Raw genomic sequence first — 14,753 nt, 5'->3', positions numbered from 1 at the left:
TAGTCTCCCACGCACGCTCCTGACCGTACACAACCTTTGTAAGGCGAGCTCGAGTGCGTGGGTCCGTGAACTTGGATCCCTAGGCCGTGCGGCGGCGAAGATCGCTCGCAAGGTGGCCGCGTGTGCCGTGCGCGGGTTGCGGACCACTTGCAGGCGGCGGCGCAGAGAGCAGAGGGGCGCAGGGCGTGGAGAGGGCGCGGGGCGGGTTCTCTGCTCCCGCGGTGGTTGTCAGGGGCCGCGAGGCTTCCCCCGAAGATGCAGCGCAGCATATTTTGCACATGAGTTCAGAGGAAGAGGAAGTGTAGCCGGCGGACGCGCGGTGGCGGCGGGGGCGCGTCAGGGCTGGAGCCGGAGCGCGCCGGGCGCAGGGCGCAGTAAGCGGGAGCGCGGCGGCCGCGGGCTCGGAGGAGGGACGCAAGCAGGGACCGCTGGTGGGACAGACAGACGATCTCGCCGCATTGCCGCCCCCTACCTCCACTCTCTAGCGCCCACTCCCTCCCCGCGCCGGCTCCTCTGCATGGCACAAACTTTCCTCCCGGGACGGAACACGCTGTCTCCGGTAGTCAGCGCCTGCGTCTTCTCTGCCTGCCCAGAAAGGTAGGTGTAGGGGCCGGCAGGGCTTGGGGTGTAGGTGGGCGTCGGCCTCTCAATCTCGCCCCGCGGACGGGGTCTCCAGAGGGCAGGGCGAGCCCCGCGTGGCTCCTCATTGCACGTTGCCAGGGCTGGGGCGTGTTTCCCTGATGTCGGGGCTGGGGAGCTGCCAGCGGAGCCCCTGGCCCGGGTCGGGTGAGGTGGGGCAAATCCAGTAGGCGCTGATGTCTTGGCTAAACTTTTTTGGGAAAAACTATTCTTCGCGTGTTTTGGAGAAGGGCATCCCGAAGCAGATTGTTGGGGATCGTGGACTCTGCAGGCTCGGGGGCACCTAGGAAGGAAGAGGGGGGGGCGCTTCGAAGCTACAGGTGGGTCCAGGACGCTGCTGTAGGGGGTCCTCCGCAGAGATCGGGCGGGAGCTGGCCACGGAGTCCAGGTTTCAGGTGGGCGCGGGAGGGGTGGGGGTGGGGGACGACGCCTGGATACGCCCTGGGGGAGCGGGGCGGGTTTGCTCCCGGGGATGAGTGTGCTAGATAGGTTGTGCTAGATAGGTGTACTCACAGGGAGCGCTGCAGCCACTGGAGGCGTAGAGACTCCGGGCGCAGAGTACCCTGTGCTGAAAACCGAGATGTCCCCTTCTGTAAGGGTTTTTCTTTTCTTGACCTAATCCACTTCCTAAGGTTCAAGGGTCACCAGGGTGGGCGTGGGTCTTGGCGGGGTGGTGGCGGGTGTATTTCAGGAAGCCTCGGTGTTAGGCACGCACACCCTCTAGGGCTGGTGTCTTTCACCTCGGGTGTCGCCGCCGCCGTTGTTAGGGAGAACCACGTGGAAGCCAAGGTGCTGGACCTAGGCGTGCTCCCAGACGTCTCTCACTTGCCTGGCCTGTGTGGCTGTGGGTGGTGCCCAGAGACGCTGGATGGTGTTGGTGAGTTTGTTTGGGGGCTTAAAAACAAACAAAACCTATTTTTTAAAAAGGTCTGGCATAAATCCCTGTATTTGAGTTGCTGCCCTGGTTTCCAGCAACAGCTCCTTCTTGTAATCGGTACAGCTGTTTTCAGATGCTGGGCCGGGAGTCAGGCTAGATGTCTTCCAGCCTCTGCCATCGCGTGTCATCTCAGGATAAGTGAGGCCTTGCCAGGAAGGAAGCAGGGTGTATGTAATGCCAGCGACCTTTGCGCCTGTGGGTAGAACGCCCAGGCGTCCCATGTGCCCTTGGCCTCTGGGATTCCTAATTTGTACCTCTGAACAGCTGAATTCCTGGCGAAGTTCAGGTGACCCCAAATGTCACCAAACCCCACAGAGTTGTTAAGCAGCAAGCTGTTTGGAGCTCTTTGGTGCATGTGTGTGCTAACCTCAGTGAAATCACTTTAACCTCAGGCTGAGCTCTGCATCCTCTTTTGCCTTCAGTGGGGTTTCTGAGGCCCGCCTGAGTAATTTAAGCCCCAGCGCTGGGACGTCATCTGAGTTCCCGGGTTGGTTTTTCTTTGTTTGTTTTTTGACTGCATGGACATGGGGCAAATGGTACTGGTGTGTTGTGCAGTTAGCTAGTAGATTTGGTGCAAGAATTCAAATAGAATAAATTGGGAATACAAATCAGTGAGTTCTTTTTCTCCCTCTTAAGCAGGAATTTTGGCTTACATTCAAATGATTGCTTTGTCTGTAAGGAAAGAGGCAGAAAATCTTTGGCATGAGTGATGTGAGTTCCTGTAAAGCTACTTGTGTTCTTCCAGTCTTCACTTTTCAGCAAAATTGAAACTATGTGGGCCTGTGGCTTGGTGGTCATGGTGCTTTGCCAAATTTCTTGCTTGGTGGGCTAAGGAGGGTGCACTGTGACCATCTTTCCCCAACATCATAACATTTTAATATGAAAAAATTTTTAAACCTATGGAAAAGTTTCAAGTACAGTGACCCCTTAAATAACCCACCACTTAGAGTATATAATGTTTTTCTATATTGCCTTTATTATACATCTGCCCATCTATCCATCCCTCTATCCATTCATCAGTCCATCTTATTATTTTGCACATTTTAAAGTAAATTACAAACATTGGTTTGTGGAACTCCTAAACATTTCAGCACATGTTTTATTATTTAGAGTTCAATATATGTCCTTGGCTTTTTAAAGGTAAAATTTACATACATCTAGTGAAATGCATAAATCTTGAGAGTATTATTTGCATAATGTTTTGACAGAGGCGTACACCTGTGTAACCCCAGTCTCTATCAAGCCAGAGAACATTACTGTCACCACGGAAAGTTCCCTCATACCTAGGCCCAGTCAGTCCCTTCTCCCACCCTCCTAGTGGCAATCGCTATTCTGATAGTGTCTCACCATAGATTCATTTGGTATGTTGTTGAACTCGTATAAATGGAATTCTACAGTATGAGCGCTTTTGTATAAGATTGCGTCACTCAGCATGTACTTGAGGTTCATCCATGTTGTATGTGTCAGTAATTCAATTTTGTATTGAAAAAAGCAATTCAGTCTTTTTTATTGCTGCCTTGTCTACTTGAGTATGGCTATACACAGTTTATATATTCCCCTGTTAAGAGACACCTGGGTTAGTCCCAGTTTTTTTGCTATTATGAACACAGCAGCTATGAACATTCATGTACCATCTTTGAATGGACATATGTTCTCATTTTTTGTGGGTCATAGAGGAGGTGTATGTTAACTTTATAAAAAGCTGCCAAGACCTTTTTTTAGTGTAGTTGTACCATTTTATAATTCCTTCAGCAAAAAATACTAGCATAAAAGTTCAGAACAGTACTACCCTATTTTCCTATCCCAAAGTCAGGAGCATGGTTTGTTAAGTCGTCTGGGGCCCGAGGTGTCCAAAATTGGGTCCACCTGAGACAATCTGGAACATGTTGTTTTCAGAGATGGAGGGGCTGTGAGAATTCCCTGACTCTGCCAGTAAATGAGTTTACACTTAAATTATTGCTGGCTGATGAGGCCGAATATTTTATTTTCAGCCATCTTCAGAGAAGGGAATTCCATAGGGGAATGTGCTCTTCTTCGTTGTGAAAGAAGATTGAGTACTTTCTATAAAAAGAAGAATGATCCCTCAGTCCCACAGAATTCCACTAAACAGCTTAGGAACTCCCAGGGGATTTGGGGCATATTGGTCTGGTTGATGTGAACTTGGTGGAGATTCCCTTTGGATTTCACCAGCTTGGGCACCTGGCTGCTGAGAGGCGTTGTGTATGCTTCATGAGGCGGGTCAGATTCTGCTTTTTGAAGGCTCAGAGTGCATCTTTCCTGTTTAAAGTGATGGGGCCTCTCCATGAGAAACATGGTCTGTCAGCAGTCCATCTTAATGTCCTGGCTGTATCCCTCAGTCCCCTTTCACCTTAGTCCTTCTGTGGGGTCAGCAGCAGAACCTGATCTTGACTGGTCCAAGAAACAGGATTTGAGCCTTCCTGCCTTCACCTGGTGACTTGGATGAGCGGGAGCCCAGGATGAGATTTTTACATCTTGCCAGGGGAAATGGCTGCAGACCAAGCTTTCGAGGAGTCAGAGTTATGGGACATGCACTGTGTTTGAGGACTGTTCCCCTCACTCAAGAGCCTAGTACAGTGCCGAATAGGGGCATAGTGAATGCTGGCTGAATGATTTTCCTGACTCATGGCACCCATTTGGGTGCTTGCCTCTCTGAAGGTGGATAGTGGGTGCCAAGATTTCAGGGTCCCAAGACATATTTTACTAGAGGCCACTTTTCCGGAGCCTGGGAAACAGGTTCCAATTGTTTGGGCCTATGGAAGATTTTGACTGTAAACTTTCATTATATTAGCATCTTTCTTATTTTATTACAGATGTTACTATTGTTATTAACGAAATAATAATTAGAACTACCACTTGCCGAGTGCTTACTTTTTGCCAGGAACCGGTAGGCTCTTTACATGCATTATCTAAGTGTAATCCTCATGAGAGTTGAGTCCTATTATTATCTACACTTTGGCCTTGAGGAAACTGAAGCTTAATAGAGGTTAAGTAACTTGCCCTAAGTTCACATGTTCTTGTTTCTTAGACATTAAGGGAGAGACTGTGGTGTTCTGGTTTAGCAGATGCCGGTTCTGTGTACAAGCACAGACTTCTGAACACACAAAACCAAAGTATAATAGAAATGTAAACTGGATAAGCAGAGCAAAGTTGTAAGAAATGACACACTGAATTCACTTTCCTTAGTCTTTTTTCTTTGTGTTTTATGCTTGCTGAGTTTGGTGTGGCTGGGCCTATATGGAGGTACTAATTTGTATGGCAGTTTAAGATTTTATTGGTTGATTAAAATTATAATTTTGTTGTAGAAAGAAAAGATGTCAGCTGTGTGGTTTGAGTGTCTTGTCTGTAACTGAGCTGTCCAATATGATAGCCACTAGCATATGTGTCTACTTATGTTTCTATTTAAATTAGTTAAAATTAAATGAAAATTTTAAAATTCAGTTCTTGCCATATTTCAAGGGCTCCAGAAGCACATGTAGCTACTGGCTACCATAGTGGACAGTACAGACAGAGAATGTTTCCATCATCACTGAAACTCTACTGGATAGTGTTCCTCTGTAGTACGTGTTTCCTTTATTCCCTGCAGTTTAAGAATTGGCAATGAACTTGGCTAAGGCTTAGGCTATTTTTCACTGACAAAGAGTTAAATATAGCCAGACATCTCTTTTATGTTTACCTTTTAAAGTTTTTTTTGCATGTGACCTTTCATCCCACTCTTATTCAGTTTTTGACATTAATTTGAGTTTCACTTTTCTCCAGGGTCTGCAAAGGGGCTTTCGTTTTCATCATTGCATATTTTTACTGAGATCCTTTCGCATAAAAGACCAGGACAGCAGGCAGGCGATGGCCACTGCTTGAACCCTACTAATTCCTTGCTCTCCAAATAAGAATTCAGTTCAGCTTTTAAATATGCATGTGCGTGACTTACTCCCTACCTGGGCTGAATTCAGGAAGAAAAATCACTCTCAGCGGGCCAGAACCAAAGAGCTTGAAAATCAGGTCACATCCTACGGGTGATGGCTACCTGCCAAGACTGAGATGGAAGAGACACCATTTGGGGTACTTGAGGGCTTTGTATTGGGATTTTTCTGTGTCTGGCCCGCTGCGTAAATAGGGAGTGATGGAGTGAGCTGGCAGCTTCTGTGTCCAGTTGTTTGGGACAGTGGAGGGGATGGTACCAGGAGCCTCCATGTCTCTGGACACTTCTCCAGAATCAAAGGAGAACTGAAGCCAGCCCTCAGGTGTCAGTGGGCACTGAGCCAATCAGAGGTAGAAAAGCAATATGAGTATATTATGTTCAGTTCGCTTGATACTGACCAACTCTTATGCTAGTTTATGATTTTGCATTGGAGGTTTCCAAGCAGCCCTTTAGAAGCCAGCTGCATGTCACCAACTTTCTGTGGCTTTTCCTCCCTAAAATGTTCCTTTTTTTTTGTTGTTCCATAAGCAGATGTCCTTGGCTGGCAGAATGCATTCTTTGCAGAAGATTATCAGCCTCCAATCTTTTGCCTATGTGTTTTGAAACTCCCTGCTTTGTATTTTTCCCTCTGTCCTGAGGAATCCTTCAAGTTTTATGAGGCGTTCCCAAATCCCTCAGATTTGGAGAAACTCTTGTAATAGGCCTTCTCCATAGGTTGAATAAGAGGGGATTTGGTTAATCATAGACTTTGGTTAATGGAGTGTGACCATATCATGAATTACCAGATTTTTGAAATATAAAATAAAGTACAAGAGATTAGACTGTCATTTAAACACTAATTTAGATGGGTCTTTGGGATCTGGTAGTGTCTTGGGACATCCTCTAAACATCCTTCTCAGTATGGTGTAAATATGGCTATAAGCCAGGCCAGGTTAAAAGGAATCTTTGTGTTGGGTAACAAGTAGCACTAATATTACTAATAATGGGTAACATTTATACTGCCCTTTCTATGTCCCTGATTTCTTCTGAGTCCTGTATGTATAGTAACTTATTTAATCCTCACCCTACAAGTAGATGCTGTGGTTATACCCATTTGACAGCTGAGAAAACCTGAGGTCTTGCTTGAAGTCACACAGCTAGGAAGTGGGAGCACCAGGATTCAAAACCAGGCAGTCTGGCTCCAGGCCTGTGCACCCAACCCTGGTGCCATGTTGTTAAAAAAGTGAACTTGAGAGACAGGCAAATATTCCAAATGTCTTTTTCCATCTTTCACCAGATAATAAGTGTCTTTCTTATTTCTGAAGGACATTGATTGAATAGATATCTACCTTGCATCTATTAGGGGCAGGTCCTCAGTGTACCTGCAGTTGGGGGTGAAGACAATGTGATTACTGCCTTGGAGACATTTGTAGTCTTGTGGTGAAATGAGGCACTACTGAAATCCCCAGACCTCTCCCTTTAGCTCTGGACTGGTACGTCCAGCTGCCCACCCCACAATGCCCCTTGGATGTCTAACTTAATATGCCTAAAAACAAACTCCCAGCCTTCTGACTGCCGCCTGCCTCCCCCACAGCCTTCCTAGTCTCAGAAGATGGCAGCTCCATCCTTCTCATTGCTCAGGATGCCCTTTCTCATCCCCTATTTCCGAACCATCCACAAACCCTGATTTCTACCCTCAGAACATATCTGGACTTTGCTGGTCACCCTCCCCTGGCGCAGTCAGTCATGGGTCTGAGTGACGCATGTCGCCTCCCTGCTGGGAGCCCTCCGATGGCTCCTGCTGCACACAGGGTAAAGCCAAAGCCCTCACCGTGGCCCACAAGGCCCTGCCTGCTCTGCTGCCCGCCCGTGCCTCTCTGACCTCATGGATCCTGTCCCACTTCACCGTGATGGCCCCCGTGCGACTCCTCCAACACTGGCCTGCTGGCGCTTGCTCCTACCTGTCTTGTACGCTGTCCCCACGTCCCCATGGCTCGCTCCACCACCTCATCAGGATTGGCTTCCATGTCCCTTCTGGCTGAGGCCTTCTGTCTCAGTTTCCTAGGGTTGCAGTAACAAAGTACCACAAGCTGGTTGGCTTAAAACAACAGAAATTCATTGTTCCACTGTTCTGGAACTAGACTTCCATATCAGGGTGTTGGCAGGGCCACTCTCCCTCTAAGGTCTGCAGGGAAGAAGCTGTGCCTGGCCTCCTGCCTGGCTGCTCTTGGCCCTGGGGTTCCTTGGCTTGTAGATGCACCTGCCTCCATCCTCACGTGGCCATCCGCTCCGTCTCTGTCCGTGTCTCTTCTCTCCTTTGTATAAGGACACCAGTCCTGTTGGACTAAGGGCCCACCCTACTCCAATAGGACCTCATCTTAACTTGCCTAATGATGCTGTTTCCAAATAAGGTCACATTCTGAGGTACTGGGGCTTAGGACTTCAGTATACCATGTTGGGGAACACAGTTCGATCCATAGCACTTTCTTTGATCACCCCATTAAAAAAAATTTGTACCTCCTTTCCCTATGTTTCCAATCCCTCTTCCCTGCCTTATTTTTTTCTGTTTGGCATACTTTGAAAATAAAATTTAGTTTATTATTTTATTCATTATTTGTTTATTGTCTGTTTCCTATTCCTGAATGTAAGAATGTGAGGTCTATGAGAGAAGGATTTCATTTTCTTGTCTCTTGTGTTTCACTTCGGTATCCTCAGCATTTAGAACAGTGTTTTTCATGCACTAGAGGCTCAACAAATACCTGTTGAGTGAATGAAGGGCTTAGGGAGGCAGGACCCCTGGAGCTCAGCCTTGAAGGAGGGTCAAGATGGAAGGGAAGGGAATGTCAGGTGGAGGTCCCAGTGGAGCTAAAGGAACAGTGTCTGGAGTGCTCCGGGTGTGTACAACAGACAGCAGTGGCTCAGTCCAGCTTGACTCAGGGGTACATGAAGGGACACAGTGGGAGATGGGACTGGAAAAGGAGGGAGGTTGGTGTGATGCTGAGAGTAAGGACTCCAAGCCTTTGGCATCTTTTGTTGGTGCGGAATGGGTTATCTGGCAAACACGGGTAATGGGAATTATGTGGATGAAAGATCAGGGAAGCCAGATGTGGAGAAGGTATCATGGCATGGAGTATGAAGTGGAAGAATTGAAAACACCGCCTGCACTCGGCACCACGTTAGTAAGAGGGGTGAGGACAGTGGCGAGAGCGGGCTAAGACCCCTGACGCTTTGAGGCTGGATGTTCTGAGGGCGATAAAACTACCCACAGAAACAAAAAATAGGAGGAAGAATAGGCTTTTCTGGGAAGGTGTTGAGTTCTCTTTACAGCATATTCTTCCAGAAATGCTGATGAAAGCTCCAGGTGGAGGTGTTGAAACAGGTCCTTGGGCATGTCCACCTGAAGCTGGAGAAGCCAGGATGGCTTTAAAAAATACTGACCCTCAGGCCTGTCCCCAAGTGCTTGGGGTATCAAGACTTTTAACAGCTCTCCCTATGATTCTAACGTGCCACCAAGATGGAGAGTTTTTGCTTAGGGCAGGTAAAGTTAGGACAATGAGAAGGGACGCGATTGCTGAAGGGGAGCAAATCCGTTTATGTGACTTTTAAGAACACACAGAGCAATACTGAATACTAGTGGTTCCCAGCCCCTGTGCCAAGGCACCCTGGAGCACTGCAGCAAACTCACAGGGGCACCAAGGGGTAGTGCACATTTTGGGGCAAACACAATGATCCTTGACATCTGTTATATACTGTATGAACTACTAGTTTGAAGTAATTCCCAGTCAACATTGGACTGCACCACATTTTTATCCTTTTTATGCCTTCCTATCTTTACAGAACTGGGTTTTGCGTGGTTGCTGTGAAAAGGTGGAACAGGAAATTAGGGTAGTGGGATCCAATATGATTCCAAGGTTTCAGAAGCTGGGTGGGTCCCAACAGGTGCACACACACCCAGTAGTAAATAGTTATGGTTATTTAAAGAAAAAAATTTTTTCTTTCAGTTTTTATGTTTTGTTTTTTCAAAAGGCTACTAAGTGGTTAGAACATAAATAGTTGTTAGTTGTTTGGACTTAACTATTTAATAAATGGAACTGTTTGGCATTTGTTTTGGCCTGAGGGCATTGTGAAAAATGTCTGGAGACACTAAGGGCTCCATGAACTGAGAAAGTCTCGGAACCTCTGCTGTAAATTGTTCTGGGTGTTACATGTGGATTGTAAAAGAGTGAAAGCAGGGATGGAAGGGTAGGGGAGGAAGGCAAGGGCATGGGGGCTGCATCCAAAAGTCTTATTTCTTACAAATGAGAGCTGTAAAACAAATAGAATGTAAACCTTTGTTAAAGCTGGGTGGTGGGCACGTAGATGTCTCATTTTCTATGCTTTTCCGTATGTTTGAAGAAGTTTATAATTAAAATGATTTTAAGAGAGAAAGACAGGAGGAGGGCTGAGAGTGGAAATTTGAGGTATCTCTGTGTTGGGGAGGTTGGCAGAGGAGCCTGGGAAGGGGGTGTCTGAGGTAGACAGATTCAAGAGATGGGGGGAGTATGAAACCAAGGTGGTCAGTAGAACCAAGTTCTTTTAGACTTGTTCTCAGCCTTGGATGAGAGGCTTAAGAAAATCCCTTGTCTTACTGAGACCTGGGTGTTGGGAGATTGCAGAGGGTTAGGCAGGGTTTGCTCCTAGAGCCCTGATTGTCAATTCTACCTGCATGTCAGAATCACTTGTAGGCTTTAAAAAGTACTGATACTTAGGCCTGTCCCCAGTGCTGGGGGTATCAAGACTTTTAACAGCTCCCCAGATGATTGTAATGTGCCACCAAGATGGAGAACTACCACCCTAGCCCAGGCTTTCTCAGACTTTGCAGTGCGCATGGAGTCACCTGGGTCTCGTTAAATGTAGACTCTGTTTCAGCAGGTCTGGGGTGGGGCCTGGGGTTCTGCATTTCTAGTAAGATCCCAGGTGCTACTGCTGTGGCTGCTAGTCTTACACCACACCCTGAGGAGCAAGTTCTTCTGAGGGGGTTGTTTTAGTTAAGGGTGGTTGTGATGGAGACTAACAGGGGAGCAGAAGTGTACATACTCTGGATCAGGCATCCACTGAGAGGTTGGGAGGCTGTACAGGGGTGAGGTAGGTGGTACGCAAGTTTTTTTCCTTATATAACGTAAATACTCCTTGCATTAGTTATTGATTGCTATGTTACAAATTACTACAAATCTTGGCAGCTGAAACGAACAGTAAACACATTTTATGTCACACAGATCTGGGGGTCAGAAATCCAGGAGTGGCTAAGGTAGATGGTTCCGGCTTTGGGGTTTCTCCTGGGGTTACAGTCGAGATATCGGCTGGGTGGAAGGCTGTCTTGAGGTGGAGGGATTGACTTTCCTCTGTGGGGTGAGTTAGTGCTGGCTGTTGGCAGGAGGCCTCAGTTCCTTGCCGTGGGGACTCCTCCGTAGGACTGGTAGAGCGTCCTCACATAATGGCGGCTGGCTGCCCCCAGAGCCAGTGATCAGAGAGAAAGCAGAGTAGAACCCACAGTGTCTCCTGGATCCTTGCCCCCGAAATCACACTCTGTCACTTTCACAGTATCCTGAGGGTTACATAGGTCAGCTCTTTTCCATGAGGGAGGGGACTGTGAATAGCGGGGGGATCATTAAGGGCCATCTGAAGACCGATTATTTTACCCCTTATTATTTCAATTATAAAATCAATTCATGCTCAGCACAGAAAACTTGAAAAAGATAGAAAATCGTAAACAGAATGCCACCTATAACCTTATGATCCAGGAAGAAAGTTCTGTTAACATTTTGATCTGTGTCCTGACAGTTTAAAAAATAACATGGATCTTATATGTAAATACAGATACTTAAACAAGTAGTACCATGCGATAATATAAATTGTTCTTTACACTTGGCATTGAATCAGGAACACTGTCAGTAGAAAAATGTCAGTTATCTGTCATAGGGTTTCTGCCTTAGACTATGTTTACAGAATGTCAAAATTTGTCACCATCTGAATAGTTGACTGAATTTTCAAGCTTTCATTTACATTTCTGGACTGAGAGAGATGTCATTATCATGTAAAGACTTCTTAATTTGGATCATCAGTTCTTACTTTGGGCAATTGAGTGATGTAATAAACACACTTGAGTCTTCAAATATGGAATTTGTGTGTAGAAATGAAAAATGAGTTTACCAGTTGATTCAGCATCATTGCATATAATTGCCCCATGTCTGGTTGCTTGTCATGAGCTGTTGGCATTTGTTAAAATTAGCTTTACAGTCCGCTTCAGATTAGTGGCAGGTGTGGTAAATGAAGGCTCACTCCTAATGAAACTAATTTATATTTGAAAATATAACTACATTTATTGCCTCCATTATTTAAATGTGTGCATGCTGGTTGATAATAAAAATGAACCTGTGAACTGGGGTTTTTATAAACTCTAAATGAAAAATAATCTTTTAAGGAAGTGATCCTTTTTGAAGTGGTTTTCCAGTGTTTTATGGGCATCTTAGGAAGCATTTCAAAAACAAATTAGTTATCACACCAATGCAAGGTGTTAACAATAGGGTGGTATACAGGGATCCTGTATCTTATGCATGGTTTTCTATAAACCCACAGTTCCTTTAATAAAAAAAAAAAAATGAAAAAGAAACAAATTAGAAATTCTTTTAAAATAAAATTTTAAAAGCCAACATTTAAGATGACACAGAACTTTCTGCATCATTGTTGATCAGCTTCTTCTGGAACCAAGTCTGTAGCGATGTGCTTTGTGTTTTGTACGACAGTGATTTTCTCTCAGTGCCCCAGCACTTGGCCCAGACTTCTAGAACAGTCGGCCCTAGTGCACCATGTGTATCTGTTCATTGTCTTTCTCCCTGTGCTCCCCCACCCTGTCCTTTGACTGTCATCTCCTTGATGACAGGCTACATCTTCTCAGTTTTTGGATCTCCTGTGCCTGATTGAGGGCCTGACTCAAAGCACACCTTAATAAATGTGTGTTGAATTAATAAATGAATTTGGAACATAAGTTCCTGCTCTTGTGGAGCTGACAGTTGGAGATTCCTGCATGAAACTGGTCCACTGTCTCCCAAAGATGCATCCCATTCTAGGGTTGATCAGAAAGAACTGGTTTTCCAGAACTTGACCAGTTGTTTCCTGGTCATTTGCAGTGTCTAATGTCCTCTCCTTGCAGTTAGGGTCTCAGAAGCTCCCTCCGATGATCTTATTTTCCTCTCTAGTAAACATCCAGTTCCTAATTACTTTTAGCTGGGTCCTGCTAAGAACTGGATATATATTTTGGCTACTTTCCTAGTATCTCACCATAGAAACGAAGAAAGACCTCTTCTCTTTCCTCTACCTTTGAAGAACCCTTGGAAGGTGTTTCTTGGCACTTCGATGCTTGGGAGACCCATCACAAGGCCACAGGGAGGTTTGCAGCTCAGCAGCTGCAGACAAAGACATAAAAAGGAAAATAAACATCCATTCACAACAGTCATATAATCAAAGCTGATCCAACAGTCAACTCACACATAAAGTCAGTAATGTGATTTGCATTAGGCATCAATGTGAGGTGACTATAGGGATTTGGAGGGGCAGAGCCAAGAGTCCTTGATGGACCCTAAAGTACTAGGGGGGTGAGGGGCAACCTTGTCACCCACAGGTGACTTTAAGCATGTGTCTTTCGCAAAAACAGACAACCACCAAAAGGGGAAATAGCCATTGAATCACATCACTGCTCATGATCACACCTGTGAGTTGGTTCCCAGCATGAGCAAGAAGGTCTCACTTTCCACAGTGCTGCTGTCATGTCAGCATCCGGCCACTAATTTAAATTAGTGCATTTAAAGAGAAGCACTATTCATTAAGCAGGGCCCCGTACTTTACTATATAACCTATTTCTTGGTGTTTATCCTAGAGAAATGAAAATGTGTGTTCAGATAAAACACCTCTGTATGCACATTTGTAGCTGTTATATTCATAGTCGACTGGAAACAGAAACAGTGCAAATGCCCTTTAAAGGCTGAATGGCTAAAATAGGGGCCTCCAAATGCAAGCCAGCTTTCCGCTGGTGTTCAATGGAGGAGGCAGTGGGCTATGGTCATTGTGATCAAACCTAGTGCCCAAGTTAACTATTATTGTATGATGAGCCACCCCAAAACTGAGTGCCTGAGAACTACAACATTAGTTTTATTTGCTCAGGAATCTGCCCTTTTGGCAGGGCTTGGTGGAAACAGCTTGTCTCTGCTCCACACAGTGTCCGTGGCTTGGCTGAGGCTGGAGGATTTGCTTCCAAGATGGCCTGCTCACATGCTGGCAAGTTGGTGCAGCTGTTGGTTCCTCTCCACAGAGGCCTCCCTGTGGCGCTGCTTGGGCTTCCTCATGGCATGGTGGCTGGGTTCCAAGAGCAAGCATCCCAAGAGGCAAGAAGTGGATACTCCCAGTTTCTTAAGACCTGTGCCCTGAAACTGTCACTGTGTCATTCCACCATATTCTATGACACAGACCCCCACCTCTCCATGTGAGAGTGTAAAGAATTTTGGGGCCACATTTAAAAATTATTACTCTTAGGCCTTTTGCCCTAATAGGGACCTTGACTTCTGAGGGAGATATGCTTCCACTGAGACACCTCCTGAATGTCTTGGTGAGGGCAGGTGGCTGCCCCTCCAGGTACCATTTGCCGGCATCTGGCGAGGCTTTTCCCTCCACTCTTTCCCTGCCCCCCACCTCTCATGGCCTCAAAGGCCCATACCCATCCCTTGTCTCCAGCCTCTTATGGGCTTCTCATATGAGCCCAGTTTGGGAGCCTTGCACAGTCAAGTTCACAAAACTCTATGCTAATGAGAAAGCGTTGTTACATGTTATTTTTCCTCTTTTTGGTAAGGTAGGATTTTTCTGAGATGTTTTGAGCAAAGTAGGGACTGTAATAGATGATTTTGAGATGATATAAAAGTTTTTCCTATTCTGACAGGGATAGGGACTGGGGAAGAATGTAGTGAGGCACTATAAGCAACACAGAGATACCATTTGGGGCCAGGAAACATAGAAGGGGAACAAATTTACCCTGAGGTTTTGGCGGCCGGCAGCTGCTTCCTGTGTCTCCTTTCCCAGATAGAGCTGTGCTTTAAAAGCAGTTGCTTAACCAGGGTTGTGCTCATTCCAAAGGAATCAATCTCTCAAGTTTGATATTCCAAGGATTCACTGATATTACAGCTTTGCTACGGGCTGGTCCTGTTTGTCTTTTCTGTGTATGGTCATATAGATGAT

At 46.1% G+C, this 14,753-nt stretch overlaps 1 protein-coding gene across 1 annotated transcript in view; it reads left to right on the top strand.

Moving 5' to 3' along the window:
* Nucleotides 1-200: 200 nt before the first annotated feature.
* The window catches only part of RFTN1 (raftlin, lipid raft linker 1), a 216,145-nt gene continuing 201,592 nt past the window's right edge, over nucleotides 201-14,753 (top strand). Inside the window, exon 1 of the mRNA XM_037845461.1 lies at nucleotides 201-597. The gene's annotated coding sequence lies outside the window, so the exon portion shown is untranslated. The remainder of the gene's footprint in view (nucleotides 598-14,753) is intronic.

Source organism: Choloepus didactylus, chromosome 1 (genome assembly GCF_015220235.1).
Source record: "Choloepus didactylus isolate mChoDid1 chromosome 1, mChoDid1.pri, whole genome shotgun sequence".
Lineage (NCBI taxonomy): Eukaryota > Metazoa > Chordata > Mammalia > Pilosa > Megalonychidae > Choloepus > Choloepus didactylus.
Note: the sequence above shows the minus strand (reverse complement) of the source record. Positions and strands in the feature narration are given on the sequence as shown.